Source organism: Mesoplodon bidens (genome assembly GCF_964165515.1).
Source record: "Mesoplodon bidens genome assembly, chromosome: 7".
NCBI classification, from domain to species: Eukaryota; Metazoa; Chordata; class Mammalia; order Artiodactyla; family Ziphiidae; genus Mesoplodon; species Mesoplodon bidens.
The window spans coordinates 38,091,519-38,108,889 of NC_138164.1; the positions used below are offsets into that span (position 1 = coordinate 38,091,519).

The 17,371-nt window shown below is 43.5% G+C and overlaps 1 long non-coding RNA gene across 12 annotated transcripts in view; it reads right to left on the reverse strand.

The window, feature by feature from the left end:
• Window positions 1–17,371, reverse strand: part of LOC308619859 — a 154,590-nt gene that overhangs the window by 111,192 nt on the left and 26,027 nt on the right. For all 12 annotated transcript variants that reach the window (XR_014016248.1, XR_014016249.1, XR_014016250.1 and 9 more), the window contains exon 2: window positions 3,840–3,904. This is a non-coding gene — a long non-coding RNA (uncharacterized lncRNA). The remainder of the gene's footprint in view (window positions 1–3,839; window positions 3,905–17,371) is intronic.

Genomic DNA, 17,371 nt, shown 5'->3' on the forward strand with positions numbered 1-17,371 from the left:
GAACAAAACAAAACAAAACAAGACAGTATTGGGGCAGGAAGACAGGCAGTGGACATGAACAGGCCCTTCATATAAAAACAGAAAGACACCAGTCTGAAAAGACCACAGAATGAAGGACTCCAACTACGTGACATTCTCGAAAGGGCAAAAAAACACAGACAGTAACAAGACCAGCAGCTGTCAGGGGCTTGGGGGCACTGGTAGGATGTTCTGGTAGGGCACTGGTAGGGAAGGTGGCCCCCAGGGATGTTTTGGGCAGTGAAATGGTTCTGGGTGGCACTGCAGTGGTGGCTGCAGGTCATCACACCTATCCAAACCTGAACAGTAGGACACAGAGAGTGAGCCTTAATATAAACTACAGACTCCAGGGGAGAATTAGGTGTCAATGCCGATCCATCACTGAGAGGACGCACCACACAGGCCAGAGACGTTACCAAGGGAGGGAACCCAGAGGAACAGGTATAGGAAAGTGCTGTCTGCTTGATTCTGATTCTCCTATAACCCTAAAACTGCTCTAAAGACTGTCTACCAATTAAAAAGAAGAAACGGCTTCTAAGCACGTGACAATACTCTCAACCTCATTCACGATTCAGAAAAACCCCGAGGGAACGTCCATACTGCTTACCGGGGCCTAGGATGAGCGGGAACACGCCGCGGCCTCGCCCCTTCCTGTCGGGCATCGCGCTGGAGCCCAGAGTCCCCCTGACTTGACCCACCGCACCCCACCCCGCGTTTCATGCCGTCCACAGTCTCTACACATGACATCTTTTGATCAGATGACTCACTGTCCCAATTACAAGGTTTCAGTTTCTCCACAGGAAGAAACCAAAACCAGCACAGAGGGGAGGCTCTTCAGTCAAACTCAGGGTCTGCCTGCCTTCACGTCCCGCTCTTCCTGACGGGAGGCCCACATCCTAAGGAGGGAGGTCCTTACCAGCACCTCAGGAGCCTCATCCAGTCCACCTCACGCTGCTCTGAGAGCCTCGCCAACCTCAGCAGCTACCCAAGTCCTGGTCACTTCAGGGCCGTCCCCCTTCCCCGAGTCACTGAGCCACGTGCTCTGACAATGCATTTAAAACCAGGCTCTCGGACTTCCCTGGTCGCACACTGGTTAAGAATCCACCTGCCAATGGTGGGCACACGGGTTGGAACCCTGGTCCGGGAAGATCCCACGTGCTGCGGAGCAACTAAGCTCGTGCGCCACAACTACTGAGCCTGCACTCTAGAGCCTGCGCACCACAACTACTGAGCCCGGGACCCGCAACTACTGAAGCCCGCATGCCTAGAAGCCATGCTCCGCAATAAGAGAAGCCACCGCAATGAGAAGCCCGCACACCGCCACGAGGAGTAGCGCCCGCTCGCCGCAACTAGAGAACAAAGCCCGCACGCAGCAACAGAGACCCAACGCAGCCAAAACTGAATAAGTTAAATAGTAAACAAATAAAAAATTTAAATGAATGAATAAATAAATAAATAAATAAAAGCAGGCTCTGCTTTGTCAGCACTCTGGAGTTCCCTACGTATCGACGGGCAGGATTCCCGTCCTCTCCTGTAATTACGTCCGTGAAGTGCCTTTCCCGAGGAGAACAGAAGCTCCTGGAAGCAGGGAATTGCTTCTTAAGATCACATGCACAACCTGAAGACATTTGATGCTTATGTCAAAGATAAAAGACACAACACTAGATGGTGTGAAGGGTCCTCGAGGCCAAGAGCCAGGCAAGCAGGACACTTCCTCTGGGGACCCTTCCATCAGCAGAGCAGAAAATGTCCGTGGCCAGAACTGGCACTCAATTCGTTTTGAGCTGAGAAGCACCCATGTAATTACATAGGCTCCCCAAAGAGTAATTACTCCCACATTTAAGAAAGGAGATGGCTTTTCAGGCAGGGAAGGCAAGTACAGTCTTCCCAGCTGGATGCACTGGGTGTGCTGATGGTCACGATGGAGCTGGGCCCCAGAGCTCTGCTCTCCCCTCAAACCCCCAACCTCACCCTCACCCTCAGCTGAGGAGCTGCTTCCCTGAGAACAGAGAAGCCATTGGAGGGCTTCCCCACCTGCAACCCTGCTGAGCCATCCCCTCCCCACTCCAGGACCACAGGCAGCAGCTCTCCCCTCCCCCACACGCATCTACTGGATCATTCCCACTGTTATTTCTCCCATCACAACACAACACAACACAACACAACATCCTCCCCGGACCTCAGCTCCTACCCCAGCTACTGTCCAGTTTCTATTTTCCCCGTCACAGCAAAATGTCTTGAAAAAGTTGGGACCAGAACAAACCCAGTTCTCCCACTCCTCTCTCCTAAGCCTCTCCGATCAGGATTTTACCCCACAGATCCATCCAAACGCATCATCGGCGAGTTAGGACCTCCCCCCAGTGCTGGGCTCGATGGTTATTGGCTCCGCGGAACGGCAACCTCGTTTGTCCAGTCACCTAGGGAACCTCTAAAGTGCTTCCCACATGCAGATAAAACGCTGTGATTAATATTTTAGGAGAAATACTCAGCGTGGAGAATACACTTGAGCTGCTGGAGGAAAGAGGTAGCGGCATAGAAAAGAAGTTTCTGTAACTACAGAAATGAACAGATAAGCTGTTTTAATGGTAGCAAGTGTGGGATGAAGGAGAACGAATAAAAACCATCCAGAATACGACATTAACAAGCCTCACACTACAACGTGGTAACAGAGGATGGAGAAGGACTTTAGAATGAACTCATTTGTCTGGGCAGGTGACAGGCTGGATGATGCAACGATGAGCCACCAGAGACAACAGGACAAGGCAAGGGGCAGGGGAGCTGTAAATAATCATTTCTGGATCTACTGGATCTAGTCACCCGAGGTGCCCTTTGGACAAACGCCATAGAGATGCTGGCAAGTGGCTGGACAGAGGCATCTGTCTGGTCCAGGGGGGAGAACTGACAGAGCTGGAGGTGAAAAGCACCAGAGGGTGAGATCAGACGGGGTGGAGAGTCATGGACCAAGGGTGAAACGACAACACACACAGAGGGCGGAAGACAGAGTCAGTCAGGAAGACAGCAAGGAGAGATCTGTCACAGAAACCCACAGAGCAGACTCTGCAGATGGCAAGGCGACAGTGGTCTGAGGTGACGACTGGCAAATCTCCACTGCTTTGTATGCTGGATGCCAGGTCACCTCAACCGGATCAGGTTCCGTGGAGGGGCAGAACCAAGACCGCAGGCTGCACGATACAATTCAGCTGGGAAACAAGAATCTTTGCCAGAGACCTCACTGCATGGTGTGTAGCGCGACCCTCTGAGATTGTAAGAGACAAAGAGCGCAATTTACTGGAAGGGTGACAAGGCTGTTCTTCCAGATGATCCTCATTGCATCCCTCGACTGAGCACTGAAAACAATGTACCTATGTGACAACGGTGTTCTACTGAACAGACAACTTATATGCACTGAGTGCTCCCTGGACAGCACGCTCTCGGCTTACAGGAAGCACAAGGAAGGCACCAACGTCAACACGTTAGGGGCTGTTGCTCAGGAAGGCTCGCGGCCTACAGCGGGATCCTCAAGGAAACCTTTTAACGCTCGAGAACAAAAGTACTTCGGCAGGACCATGTAAGTCAAGCAAGGGATGGTGTTTTGCCACAAATGTCAAGAACACGAGGCTTGTACTGTGGCTCTAAGAGGATCGTGGGATCTACACGTAGAACTTGCCAGAAACACTTGGTGCTGACCTGCTCCTCTACGCTTTGTCTAACCACATCTTTTACCTACTCCTACTTTCCCATTTTAACTTTTGAACTATTCACCTCCCAAGGTGTTATCACAAAAGAACAGCAGCGGGTAAACACATAAACAGCAAACTCACCAGAGCCTGATTCATTTTCCGCTGCTCTTGGAACAACGTGCAGGACTGTGACAGTGGAGGCGGACCTGGAGAAGGAAAACGCAGGCAGTGAAGCTACCACTGAAGCGGCTCGGGGTGCACGAGCACCCGCCCCGCGCTCCACAAGAGACACCTGTGGGAGACCCGTCCTTTCACCTTCAGAAGGGCCTGTGAGAGTAAGGAGGGAGCAACCACCCTCAGGTCTGTAACTCCTACGTGACTCTGGTACCTGAGGGGATACTTTATTTTTCCGTAGCGAGTGTACATTGAATCCTATTAAAATAAACCTCCGTCATTAAATATGAAATTAAAAAACGCTTATAGTTTACCTCTTCTCAGTCTGTTAACAACTTAGATCAGAACATCCACAGGATACCCAGAATAAAGGGACACACTCAGGTGCGTTTCAGTCTTGCAATGATTTGTACAAACTTTACAAACTTAAGTGCGACGCTCAAAAACATCTTTTATTAAAGCTGACTTTAAGTGGACAGAACACCTGCCCTAGGAGTTTGGAGTCCTGTGAGCGACCCCACGTGCACACCCGGTGAGGGTCTAGGACAAGTCATCTCCCTCCTCAGGCCCCATCGCTTCCTTCCTCACCCGAGGCAGCAGGACAGAAGCCCTGCAGACTCATCCTGCACCGATTACACTGGGCGACTCCACAGGGCACAACCCAGGGGGGCGGCGGACGCTTACAGTAGACAACCAAGGTGCTGACGCGCCTTGAGACACATGTGCGAGATGCCGAGACGGCGACAGGAGGGAGGAGGAGGAGGATCGGGGTTGGACGGAGGGGAGGACGCGGCACGTCCCGGCCGAGCCTGTGGACCCTGCTCCCCCAGGACACCCAGAGCTCACAAGTCCCAGGGGAGCCCCATCCGGAGCAGCAGGCCCTGTCCTCCAGCCCGGCCCCTCCACCTCCGGGAAGCGGTCAAACCCTCCCGGTGGCTCTACTGCGGGCCCTGGGGCAGGCAAAGCGAAGCCCCGCTCTCCAAGCCGCGGTCTCCCAAGCCCTGCTCTCCAAGGGCCACAGGCTCCACAACCGCCTGCAGGCCTGCAGACGCAACACCTACCCCGTGGGGACTCGCTCACCAGCCCCAGGCTCCCGAGGCTCCGGTCCGGGGGCTGCTCCTCGGGCGCGCTCCTCTCTCGGGGTCTCTATTTTTAAAATATTTATAAGTAACCCATTTTGTAGAAAACACCTATCTTTCATCATAAGAATTATGACACTTTATACTTTCATTCCACCCTAACTTTTAGACTCTATTTTCTACCATTTGGCAACTTATACCCTACGCTCTAGTCAAAAAGAATCTCATTTACAGTCACTTAAATACATTGTGTTGGTTCTCCAGTCCAGGATGTTCCTTCTGCCTGGTATGCCCCTGACCTTCTCTCCACGTGGAACATTCCTACTGACGTTCAAAACCTAATTCCAAGACCCCCTCATTGTTGGCATTCTCTTTAATATCCCCTAGAAGGGTTACTGACTCCAAGTTCTGTTTTACAAATTTATATTTTTATGATCTTTTTATTTAATAGCCTATCCCTATTCGATTGTAATGAGTTGTTCATGTATCTCTCACACTCTCTTTTGAGTTCCTCTGGCCTTTATTTTTTCTTTTATCTCTTACCCATAAGCACAGTGCTTGCCCCATAGTACATGCTCAACGTGTTGGCTGAGTGAAAAAAGACACCTTTTAGCTCTAATCATTTGTGAAATTTCATTTAAAATGACATCAGATTACCCTTTGTTTCCTAACTTAATTTCTAGTACTATAGAATGTACACTCAGAACATCGTCAGTGGCCTACAGAAACAGTGTTCTCACTGGACTTCATGCATATAGTCAACCCCCTTATAACTTTCTCTGGCATACAACTGCCAGACATGTTATTAAGAAAAAAAAAAAAAAGATGTACCAACCCCTCACCTATTAGAAGACTTCCAGAAGCTCTCCATTCCTTATGGTATCTTTTCTACTTGATTTTTCAAATACCTCTGTCTTACTTCATCTATTCAGAACTGCCTTTTCCACCTTTGGCTTTTCATTTTCAATTTCATTCATATCATTATCTGCACTTACCCATAGAACCTAAGCATATTTCAGTTTCTTAGGCAAGTTTCCTCACTAGAGGTCAAAGGGGCAAGGACTATTGTGATAAAATATTAAATAAATAGACGATAGAACTTTGTTCTATTGGTCTGGGAAAATTACTACCTGAAACAAAGTAATTCTGGAAACTGAAGGGATCAGACCAGTCAGCTTTGTTTACTTCAGACTCAAATCAATGTCTTGTCTTTACCTGAGCTCTGGTTACATTTAGAAAAAAGTACTGTAAATACAGTGAATGAGCAAGGCCACTATCTGAGACGTGTCTGGGTCCTTAGTATAGTAACTGGGGGAATGGTAAGCGTTGGTCAATGTTTGCTGATTGATGACTCAATACATCTGGTTAAGCCTCACCATCAGAATTCCAGACTTTTTAACAAGCTTCTCAGTCTTCTCAACCCAAAGAAAAAACTAAAGAAAACCAGATGACAAGAATTTCAAATTGTAAAATATCCTGGTTGTCAAATTTAAATAGGGATATCCTGTGCAATGGAGAGGCTGGCTGGTGCCAATTTCACATTTTGTTCTCTAGTGTCCGGACGAAGCCTGCTCTGCCAGTGAGCTGACAGGTCGAGAGCACTCCAGCTTCCACAGACACCCGAGAACTTTCTATTTTTCATGGTCTTCCTGCCTTACCTAAGGGAAGGACTATATTCACAATGAAAAGAGTTATGATTAATCAACAGTAGAGAGATTCTTCCACTTTCTGGGTGCCCACGTTAAAAGTCTGGTATAGTCAACACTCCCTCTAACATAGATCGTGTATTGAAATGAGAAAACTATCACCTAATATGGCCAGAGAGATGAAGGGACTTGGCCCAGCTGAGTCCAGGAGACACCTCTAATTCAAAACCTCAACCATTAACATAGTGATTGTGATCAAGGAGACTTACAGCACATAAGAGATTCAAAAAGCATATTAATCCACCTCCGGCAACACTGCCAGTTTCAAAGAATGATTAACCTTCTCTCCCACTTGATTCAACCTGGCTATGTATTATACCACTTAAATGCTAGCAGACTCTATGCTTATGGCTTCCATTAGGTAGCACTTAGTATACACGAAAACTTTCTTCAAGAAGTAATTACTTTTGAAACCATAAACCTTTCAGTTGGGAAAAAGAAAGGAGGTGCAAGTAAAGGGAACTAGGAAAAAATAAGAAAATACCCTCAAATATAAACATGTTGATTCAAAAAATAATTTAAAGGGGATTTAAACGATACTAGGTGAGCATTTATTCTGTTTCTGCTTTAAATAAAGCATTCTGTTCTATTTGTTAGGTGTTGTACTTGTTTAGTATCTAATGTCTGTTAAAAACCTCTCGAAAGAGATGTATTCATTCTGGTATCCTAAGCACCTATCTGGATGAACAGCACAAGCAATGGGAAGTCATGGGGCATAATGGACCTTGCAAAGGCTCTGGAATCCCTCTCTTACTTATGGTCTTTGAGACTCAGGCTCCTCCTCTATGTAGTGTTCATAAAACTTAGTGGAGATAGAACACTAGGGACACAGAAGGTCAAAGCAGGTATTTACTACGACTTTTCAAATATCTTCCTTTAGGAAAACAAATATATTTTATTTGCAATGAGGCTTTCTTGTGAATTTTATTCTTCTGAAGAAAAATATTTTTAGTGAACAGTTGATTCGTTTGCCTCCCTATGCTACTTTATTGACAATACTCAGGTAGGGGTGGTTTTCTCTCAAGCAGTTACCTCCATGTGATTTGTATTTCAGACCTTCCTAAAAGCATGTTTTCCTGCTCTTTCTTTCCACCCCATCCCAGCTCTACTTAAAATATTGTGATCCTCTATTAAAATGCACAGAACCCTATAAGGAGAAGCAAAATGTTTGTCACTGCCAGCTCTGGTATGCATATATCAGAGGCTAAATTATAACTGATGAAGACAGAAATGGGACCCATATCTGTCTCACTTCAGAAACCAGAAGTGTAGCTACTACAAGCTGATGAATTGGAACTCAGATCAAGGCCTAGAGTGGAGAGGAGTCTTCTGATCAGAAGGGGAAAGTAAACAAAGGGCAGCGTTTAATTATTTAATAAGAAGTAAGAGAATGACTATGGTGTTTTTACAGAACAGGATATAATATTGAAATAAAACCCCCCAAAGTGACACAGAAACATAATGCAATCCTCTTAAGCTACAACCCTTCCTAAACCAAACCATACCATTCTCTTCACACAGCCTGGAAAGTCAAAAGAAAGGGGATACTGATCTGCATCACTGGCATTAGAAGCAGATCTAGTTTTAATGAAGTTTTACTTCATGGACTGAAGTTTCCCCCCAAAAAGGGTAAGCTTTTTTCTCAAGAAACATCACTGTGTAATAATCAAGGAGCCAGGGATGGTGGTATTAATTGTTCTAAGTACAGGGATTTGTTTTGCAGAAAGAAGTACCAATCAGAAAGAGAACTGACCAATAATTAATTAACAAAACTGCTTCAGAAGTAGATTTCTAAATCTACTTTTAGATTAACTGATAGTTAGAAAAATCTTACTAAGTTTATTCATTTAGAGGAAATCTGTGCAAGCCTCTGAAACCAAGAGGTATTGTATCAAAAGAGATACGGTCACTAGACACTTATGTAAGAGCTACTTCTTCCTCAAATGGCCACCTTATAGTCATTTCTGACTATTACATTACCAAGAAGTAACAATGCACCTTTAGGAAACTAGTATGAAAGAAAAACATAATAAAATTTTTTGCAGGTGACTCTTTGATCTCATAGGTGTGTGTTAATTTTCCAAAGTTCGGACTGGATCCCGCCTTTACAAAATGCTCCTTGAAATATCGCATTGAAAATCTTCTCTTTTACTCCTTATTGTAAACACTGTATATGTTTTTAAGAAGACCAATAAAAAATATGGACTATGGGGCTTCCCTGGTGGCGCAATGGTTGAGAGTCCGCCTGCCGATGCAGGGGACACGGGTTCGTGCCCCAGTCCAGGAAGATCCCACATGCCACGGAGCGGCTGGGCCCGTGAGCCAGGGCCGCTGAGCCTGCGCGTGCGGAGCCTGTGCTCTGCAACAGGAAGTGCCACAGCAGTGACAGGCACGCGTACCGCAAAAAAAAAAAAAAAATATATATATATATATGTGTGTGTGTGTATATATATATATATATACACACACACACATATATATATGGACTATGAAATTATTTTTCCAGTAGTGAAATTATGGAGAATATGACTTGCATTTCTACTGTATTCCCGCAAAAAGAGGAAGACCTTTTCCACAAAGACTGTCATCAATGTTAACTCTGGGAGAAAAGTATTTGTAGTTGTCTCATGCTTTGTGGTGAGAGACTCGCACTTTTCCCCGTCTCTATTGTGGGAAACAGGGCACACTTTGGGCTGAGAATTCATGCTGTGGTCGGAAAAGAAAGAAACGAAAAATACCCTCATTAACACTGCTCTTTAACAAGTTCAGCAAATGGGCTTCAGGCATTCTAAACAGCAGCAATTAAAAAATAACTTTAGATTTCATACATTTCTTCCAGTAGGATGAAAAGCTGAGGTATGTTAACTTTAATTTTATGGTTTGGGTGAATACAGAGTTCGATTACTCCCTGTCAAAGCAGAAATCAGCCTTTTACAAGGAATAAGTGCTAATTAAGCAAAACAGAGTAAGCATGTTATATGAAGTATATTTGTTTCTTTCCTGTGCACTGTGGCTGCACAAGCTCTAACCACAGTTTCCGTAGGGACCATCAGTGCTCCCTAAGAATGCCAATGCAGTGTTCCGTCCAGTTAGTGGGGTGCAGAGACCACTCAGAATGCTGATGCTTTCCACAAAGGAGATGGGGCTAGGGAGGCAAATGCAATCAGGGAGTATTACCTCTGTCTTGTGTGCCTGCTACAAAACAGTGTCCTCTCAAGACTACTCTATCCCTTCTTTGCTTTATACGTGTATGTGTAAGTTTGTGTAGGTAAGCTTTACAAGTCTCTCATAAGAGAAAACTAAAAATGCCCAGGAAAAAGACAAAACTGCTTCAACAGAGAAAGGTCTCTCTGTTCCAGTTGAAGAGGATATAGAGTTAATAACAGGAAATATCCATCCCCTGAAACTGTAGGAAACACGGATGCTTCCACAATTTACTCAAGGTCTCACTGACCAGGCTGTAATTTTAATTATTATTTCTTATGATTATGGTAGATAAAAAGTCTCAGTAGTATGCTAAAACTCTTTAACACTTGTTGACCTTTTTTCTTGAGAGCTTTCCTCCTGCCAGGCTCCAGCCAACAGTAGCAGTAACAGATATCCAGATCTTAAGAGGATAGAAGTATAATGGTGCACTGAATATGGAAAGGAAGAACCAGTAATGGTTCCTATACATTCATAACGCGAATCAGCATCAAACTAAGGAAAAAAGCTTCCCCAAGAAGAAGTTGACAGCAAATAGTTTCGCCTCTTAATGCATTGAGGAAACAACTTTGAAGTTATCCGTAGCCACCACTTCTGAAGCGACCAGTAGCTTTGCAACTATTAGTTTACTTGTATTAGATTAATTTATATTAGAGTTTATTTAATGCAATTGCTCACAAATTTTAAACCATTTTGTAGAGTAGTGTTCTGTATCTGTTTAAATGAAATGCTTTCCTAAGCTCAAGATCAGTGTTTTTATGTTGTGTAAATTATGAAATTACTGTGGAATATCTGGTAAACTTGATAGGAAACCCCAGATGTCAGCACTTTGCTGGGCAAGATTTAAAGTGGCCCACACCATTAGCCCTCATCAGGAGCAGTAGCAGTAGGCTAAGTCATAAGGGCACGCCCATCCATTACATTCACCCAGGATACCGTGAGTGAGAATCAAAGGGCAGTGAGACAGAGACCTCTATGCTCAGATTCCACTGCCAAGAAATGGCCTAAGTCAGCTCTTGTTGTTGAAGAAAATAACCCTTTAGGAATCAGACTGAATCCTATTTTAAGTTTTAGAGGAGGAAGGATACTATTTAAACATTGATGAAATGTGCCTCTCTTTTTTTATCAGCATAGAAATTTATTTGAATTCAAAAGAATATGGTTATATTTAGCATAGTGTAATAATTATCTAAAGCACATATCATCGCTGGCTCTGAAACAGTTCTAAAGATGTCATTCTTTTGAAGTAAAAAATATGCAGTAAAAATGTACAAGGGAGCAAAAATATGAAAAAAACAGTTTGCTGAGTATGGGAAGTTGTTACAAGAGGGGCACACCAAGATAATTGTAACAGAGTCCAAATTACATAACATGCAGCAAGGAGTTCTCTTGCTTTAACAACTAGAAAATAAACCAGTAATCTCAATGCAAGAATATCACCACTGGGATAACAGGACAAATTTTCTGAGGCACACAGGTAGTAATTCACTATACTTCCCCTTTCTCTAATACCTTTTCTCACACCAATTTCTTTTCTTTCCTCGAGGATAGATTTTATCCTGTTGAAAACAATTTTAGTTTTATTTGTAAAGTGGAGTAAATAATATCCTGAGTGAAATAGGCAGCGTTTTAGCTGAAGATGCTCAGGAATCAAACTTTTGAAAAAGGCCAATCAGCTAGCTAGCTAGCAGTTACCATCAGTGGCTTGCAGAAAAAAAAATTACAGATGATATGTTTGTTAAATAGATAAAAAGAATAAGCAGTTTAAAATGGGTGAAAAATCCCAGGATCTACTGTGACCTAGACCAGAGGTCCCTAACCTTTTTGGAACCAGGGACCGGTTTCCTGGAAGCAAATTTTTCCAGGGAGGGGAGGCGGGGTGTGTGGGGTTCAGGCAGGCGGTAATGTGAGCCATAGGGAGCGGCAGATGAAGCTTATAGCTGGCTTGCTTGCGACTCACCTCCTGCTGTGCAGACCATTTCCTAAGAGGCTGTGGACTGGTACCCGTCCAAGGCCAAGGGGTTGGGGACCCCTGACCTAGACACTCAAAAGCAGACAGTTGACCTTTGATTAAGCCCATTTTCCTGTGGAGTGAGCCATAAGGGGCTCCAAGACACAGTTTGGTTTCAATGTTTCAGTGTTCACAGCCAGAGGGCAAACTCAGAATGTCTCCTCCTCTTGCAAAAACTGGACCACGAATGAGAAGTCTTTTTTAGAGTAGCCCTTCACGCACAACACCCCTGCAGATCTGATGGGCTTGACTGCCCAGAAGGACTGGGCTCTTCGTGCTGGTAGCAGAGCCTCATGCTAATCCCAGATCCTTAGCCATGAGTGTTGCTCAGAATCCGCCCTGATAGTAATTAGCCAGGTGAACTCCATCCATCACCCCAGGTACAGGATTGTAAGTGTCACTTGACCAACATCGTCCTAAGCTCGTATTTAGGATTTTAGCCAAGAGTTTTGGGTCAAGCCCTAACCTGAGTCCCAGATTCATAGCTTCAGCAGTTCCGATCCTACTAATACCTAACAGCAAGTGTTTGCCGATCTGAGAAGCCTGGCCAGTCCCGACAGCTCCACGATGCACCACATGGGAGCCCATGCACCACAGCAGCGCAACCCCTCCCATCCTAAGTGTGAGGTTGCCAGACCGAGCCATTCCCACACCACCAGAAACAGGGGCATCCGTGAAAACTGCTCCCATTTTCTCAACTTCTTTGGCCAATTCTCTCAAAACCATAGGATCAAAAGTACTAGAATCTATTAATAGTCTTTCTTCACTTTTTTTTGAATTCCATTTGCTCCAGTATAAGCTTCTAGCACATTGATGCACTGTAATAATTCTGTCACCTTTTTCGGCTACATCCGCTGCAGAAGACACTACCGGGTTCACCTGCACCTAGCAGCTCTTTGCATGCATCAGGGAACACATCAGCAATAGTGAGTGGCTAGCCATGTTTCAAGAGCTCTTTTGCCATTGGATTCCCCACGTTGCCTACTCCAATGAATCCAACTGGGGTCTTGGAAGCTACTGACCTAGAACACAGCGCTGCAAGGCTGGCCACCGACGGCTGCTGTGGACGACTCCCTGTACCAGAGGCACGAGGTGGCTCCACGGAGATGGAAGGAGGCTGACACGTTGCCCGCGCCCCTCCTTCCCACAGTGACCTCCTCGACTCCCGGCTCACCCACTGGCTGCTATAGGGTGCGTGGTGCGGAGGGCCGGCTCGGCTGTGGCGATTCTTAATACCTCTTTGGTACTAGGTTACACATACAATTTCACCTAGTGAGCGATTTAACAGAAGGAATTTTTTTCTACGGCATTTTTGTGGCACAGCAGATAGAAGCGAGGTCACTATTTCTTTGAAAAACTGAACTAAAAATTTATAGAAAGTCATGATTCATTCTACAAATATGCTGAGTCAAAGAAATGTGGAAATTGATGCAATGGAGGAAGAGCGCTAGATTTCCCTGATGCTCAACTGGGACCTTTCTTCTGGTGTCAGAACATGGTTGTGTAACTCCTGTAATCCCAGTGGATTTTCCAAAAATTCCAGAATCTTCAGATTTTGGTAGCCCCTGCTTACTGCCTTTTCCCCCCCCATGCCAAACCCCCACCCCACCCCGCACACATTTATTTTTTGCCAGTTGTCCTCCGGGGGGCTTTTCTTTATATAGTTATTGCAGCAGTTTGTTAGACTACTGACCCCCAGTGAAAATGACCCTCCCCCCCGTTTTCTCACCCTGTGTAGTTTTGTTCCACCTTGACCTGGGTTTGGTCACATGACTTGCTTTGGCCCAATGGCATATCAAGAGCTGAAGCTTGGAGAGTACTCGTGCTTTAGGGCTTGTCCTCATGGAAACCTGACATGTTAGGAAGCCTGGCTAACCTAGTGGAGAATAGGCCCAGGCCACAGCCAGCATCAATGGCCAGACATGTGAAAGCAACCAGCCCCAGTCCAGCAACCAGATGATGGCAGCCTCAGTAGTCACCTCAGGAGAAAGCAAGATAGATCCACCCAGGGGATCCCAGCCCATTCTGCTGATTCACAAATTGTGAGGAGATAAAGTGCCTGCTGTTTTAAACCACCAAGCTTAGGAGTAGTTCATCACACAGGAAGAGATATAACTATCTTCACTGTTAGATTATCTTCCCATTTTATACCATGTTTCCCCTCAAACGACTGTTCCTTTATCCAAGATTCTAGAAAAGAAATAACAACTGATGAGCCTGACAGAGCCTTAACATTTTTTAAACGCTTTATAAACTTTTAAAATAACTATGTTAATAAAATCAATATTTATTTGATCACAAAATTATTTTCTTCAGTTGCCTTAAGGAGTAATGCAGAATTGTACTAAGTTTATAAATCTGGAGGCTCTAAAAATGTGTTATTCCTTGGATTCAAGTCCTAGTGTACTTTATGTGGGCATTCACGTTTGCAAAATGATTCCAGGAAATTTGCGATTTCATTTTACAACTTTGGCCTAAGGAGTCTTATGATATTTTACCTGAGAAAAATAACACATTAATTCCACTTTCAGCTATTAAACCCATGGCTTCCTGTATTTTCTAAATTCCCTATCAGTAAAGAAGACTACGTATAGCGTACAAGACTGTCATGATTAGGAGGAAGGTAGTACAGAAAGAACCTGTCAAATTAGGCATTGCCCAGTCATGTCAGTATACTAACGTGGGGAGCCACAGGCAGCTTGAAGCCTGGAAAAAAGACAGATACAATGTAATGATTATCCTAAGGATCCGGATAATGATTCCTATGATTTTCTTTTAAATATTAATGGCAGAGGATTCTGGGGAAATGATGGTGGCTACAGAGAAGATTTTTATCCCTGAATATGCCACCCCTCCCCTAAATACACAAGCCCCCACCCCCACAAAGAAGAAAGAAAAGCATCTAGAATAGCAAGATCAAAAACCCACAGACAACATCTACAACAAGGTGTCCACATTAACTGCAACATACAGCCAGGTAGGAACAAATCAACAACAGGAAAAAGACCTACATATGTGTATCCCAAGGTGTGTGGGAGGAAGACGAGGGAAGGACTCTCTCTCTCTTTCAGGAGAGCCAAAGGTTACTATGGTTCAAGAACTCACTGAGACAAAAACTCATTGAGAACAGCGACAGAAACCGGGAGTGAACGTTGCAGGCTCCACCTTGCAGCTGAGTGCAAGAACTTTGAAATGTTCTGAGGATGCCAAGTGTTCTGGGGTCTGTGAAACCTTGACACCTATCATACCAAAGCACCATTCCAGAACAAATCCCCATACTCAACAAGGACAAGAAAGAGGAGCCCTGGGTAAATGGGCAGAGGAGGGCCGAGGAGGAAGATTTTAGAAATTTTAAGGTCATTTTTAAAAATTATGTTGTGAAAATAATAGAAGATAGTGAGCCCTGGAGTTCTGAAGCTAGAAATTATATTCTGATCTATGATTCCCTCCTAAAGTGGAAACTTATTTCATTTAAAAATGAGTGACAGAAGAGTATTCCATTCACATCCTGTAGAAAATCAGTGAGGAAAAAAAAGAAAAAAGAAGGGTGAAAAGAAAGTTCCAGCAAATCCTGAAAACGTGACAGAAAGACACGTCCACAGAACAAATGAAATTTATTGCCTGATATTGCGGAAAAAGTAAAAGAAATTTTAAAAGGAATAGAAACTGGTTTTAAGAAAAACATAAAAGAAATTAGAAAAAATCAGAAATGAAGTGATTGGAGAATAGCAAGATTTGAAAAGGTGAAAAAATTCAGTAAGTAGTTTGTTTAAAAAAATCATGTCTCGAGAGAAGGTTAAACTAGAAGGAACACAAGTTTGAATAAACACAGTGGATAATGCCTCCTTGGAGAAATAGCTGATTTCAAATCCAGCATAAGAAACGAACTAGATGTTCCTGTTACACCTTGTCGTACAAGAGAGCTGGGAAGACTTCAAAGACTACTGTGGTTGTGTGGAAAGGACTCAGGAGCCAACTTGAACAGGATCCGTGAACCTAAGAGGGGACCATCTCTGCATCGATATTTATAACAACCTCACTGAAAACAACAACAAAGAAAGAAAATGCCTCATTAGTCATCTTCGGAAGCTACTTTGCAGTCAACCTTTCTCTCTCCTGTTTTTTTCCTTTTTTTGTAAAACTGGTAAATAAAATAAAAGAAACATTTATTCTTCCTTTCCTAATTAAACTGTAACTCAGGGCAACCAAGTATTTGATGAAATAATGTTCTAGCTAATAAATGAATAATAATCTAATTAGTAGACTATCACCATTTGGTACCCTTAATAAATTAATGGAGCTAGACATTGATCATTAATGGCTGCAACATCACAGTAAGACAGACACTTTATAGTTCCTTTTGGAATTCATCAATATTATCTATGAAGTAAACCTGACAAAAAATCACACCTGAATTATGTCAGTGCTCTAGATCTATCTACCAACTGACAGTAAATACATGGGCCAAAGGAGCATGATAAATGTATAAGCATAAAGGGGATGCAATCAGCATAATCCAGACAGTTGGGAACCCTACTGGATGAATGCTTTGAATTCAATGACAAACACTTGCAAGAAAAATGAGCAAATTGAGTTCTTTTAAACCTATACTTTAAAAGAAATTGTGTTTGGATCAGCAATCAAATAAATAATGGTTATTAAAATAAAAATACATGTATAGGACAATCAAGGAAACATGAACTGACTGGCTATTTCTTGATATTAAGGAATTATTATTATTTGCGGATGTGTGATAATGACATAGTTGAGCTTACAAAGGGCAGTTCTTGCATTTTAGAAATATGTATACTGACGTTTTCACTGAGAAAAAGAAATCTGGGATTTGCTTTAAAATTGCTGGGGATTATGGCGGTAGTAGTCAGAGAGGGTGTAGAGAAAATGTATTGGCCTGAAATGGACATTTGATGAGAACAATTGATGAACGTTTCTACTTCTTTCTTTTTACTTCTGTAGATGTTTGAAATTTTCCATACTAAAACATGTTTTATAAATGTAGATGGCTTGCAATTTGCTCTTCTGAGCTCTCAGAAGGCAAAAAGCCATTCTTAAATTAGGAGCTTTCTTCTCTAGCCAAAAATTCTAATGATAATTGTGTCCCAACTGGCCAGTGCACTCAGATTGCTCTGAGATCTGTTGGTGGAAAAAAATAAAGAGGCTCTTTAGTCTTAGAAGAAAACAACAAAGAGTAAAGGCTGCTGCTAGGTCTAGGGCAATAGTGTAGTATCAGTATAAGACAAAATATTAGTTTCTTCCAAAATCCACTTGTTACTACTGTGTATACTTTTGCAGCAAAATATCTTTTCTACATTGTCAGCATTAAAGTAAATTTACTATTTAGGTGGCATTTAAATTATCATATGCTCAAAGCCTAGAAAGAATCCCCTAGGCTGAAATGACATGAAATCTTATTTTGGCCATTGTAGTGTATTCTCCAGTCCTACTTGCTTTGTCTATAACTGTCCTAAAAAGGTGTGAGGA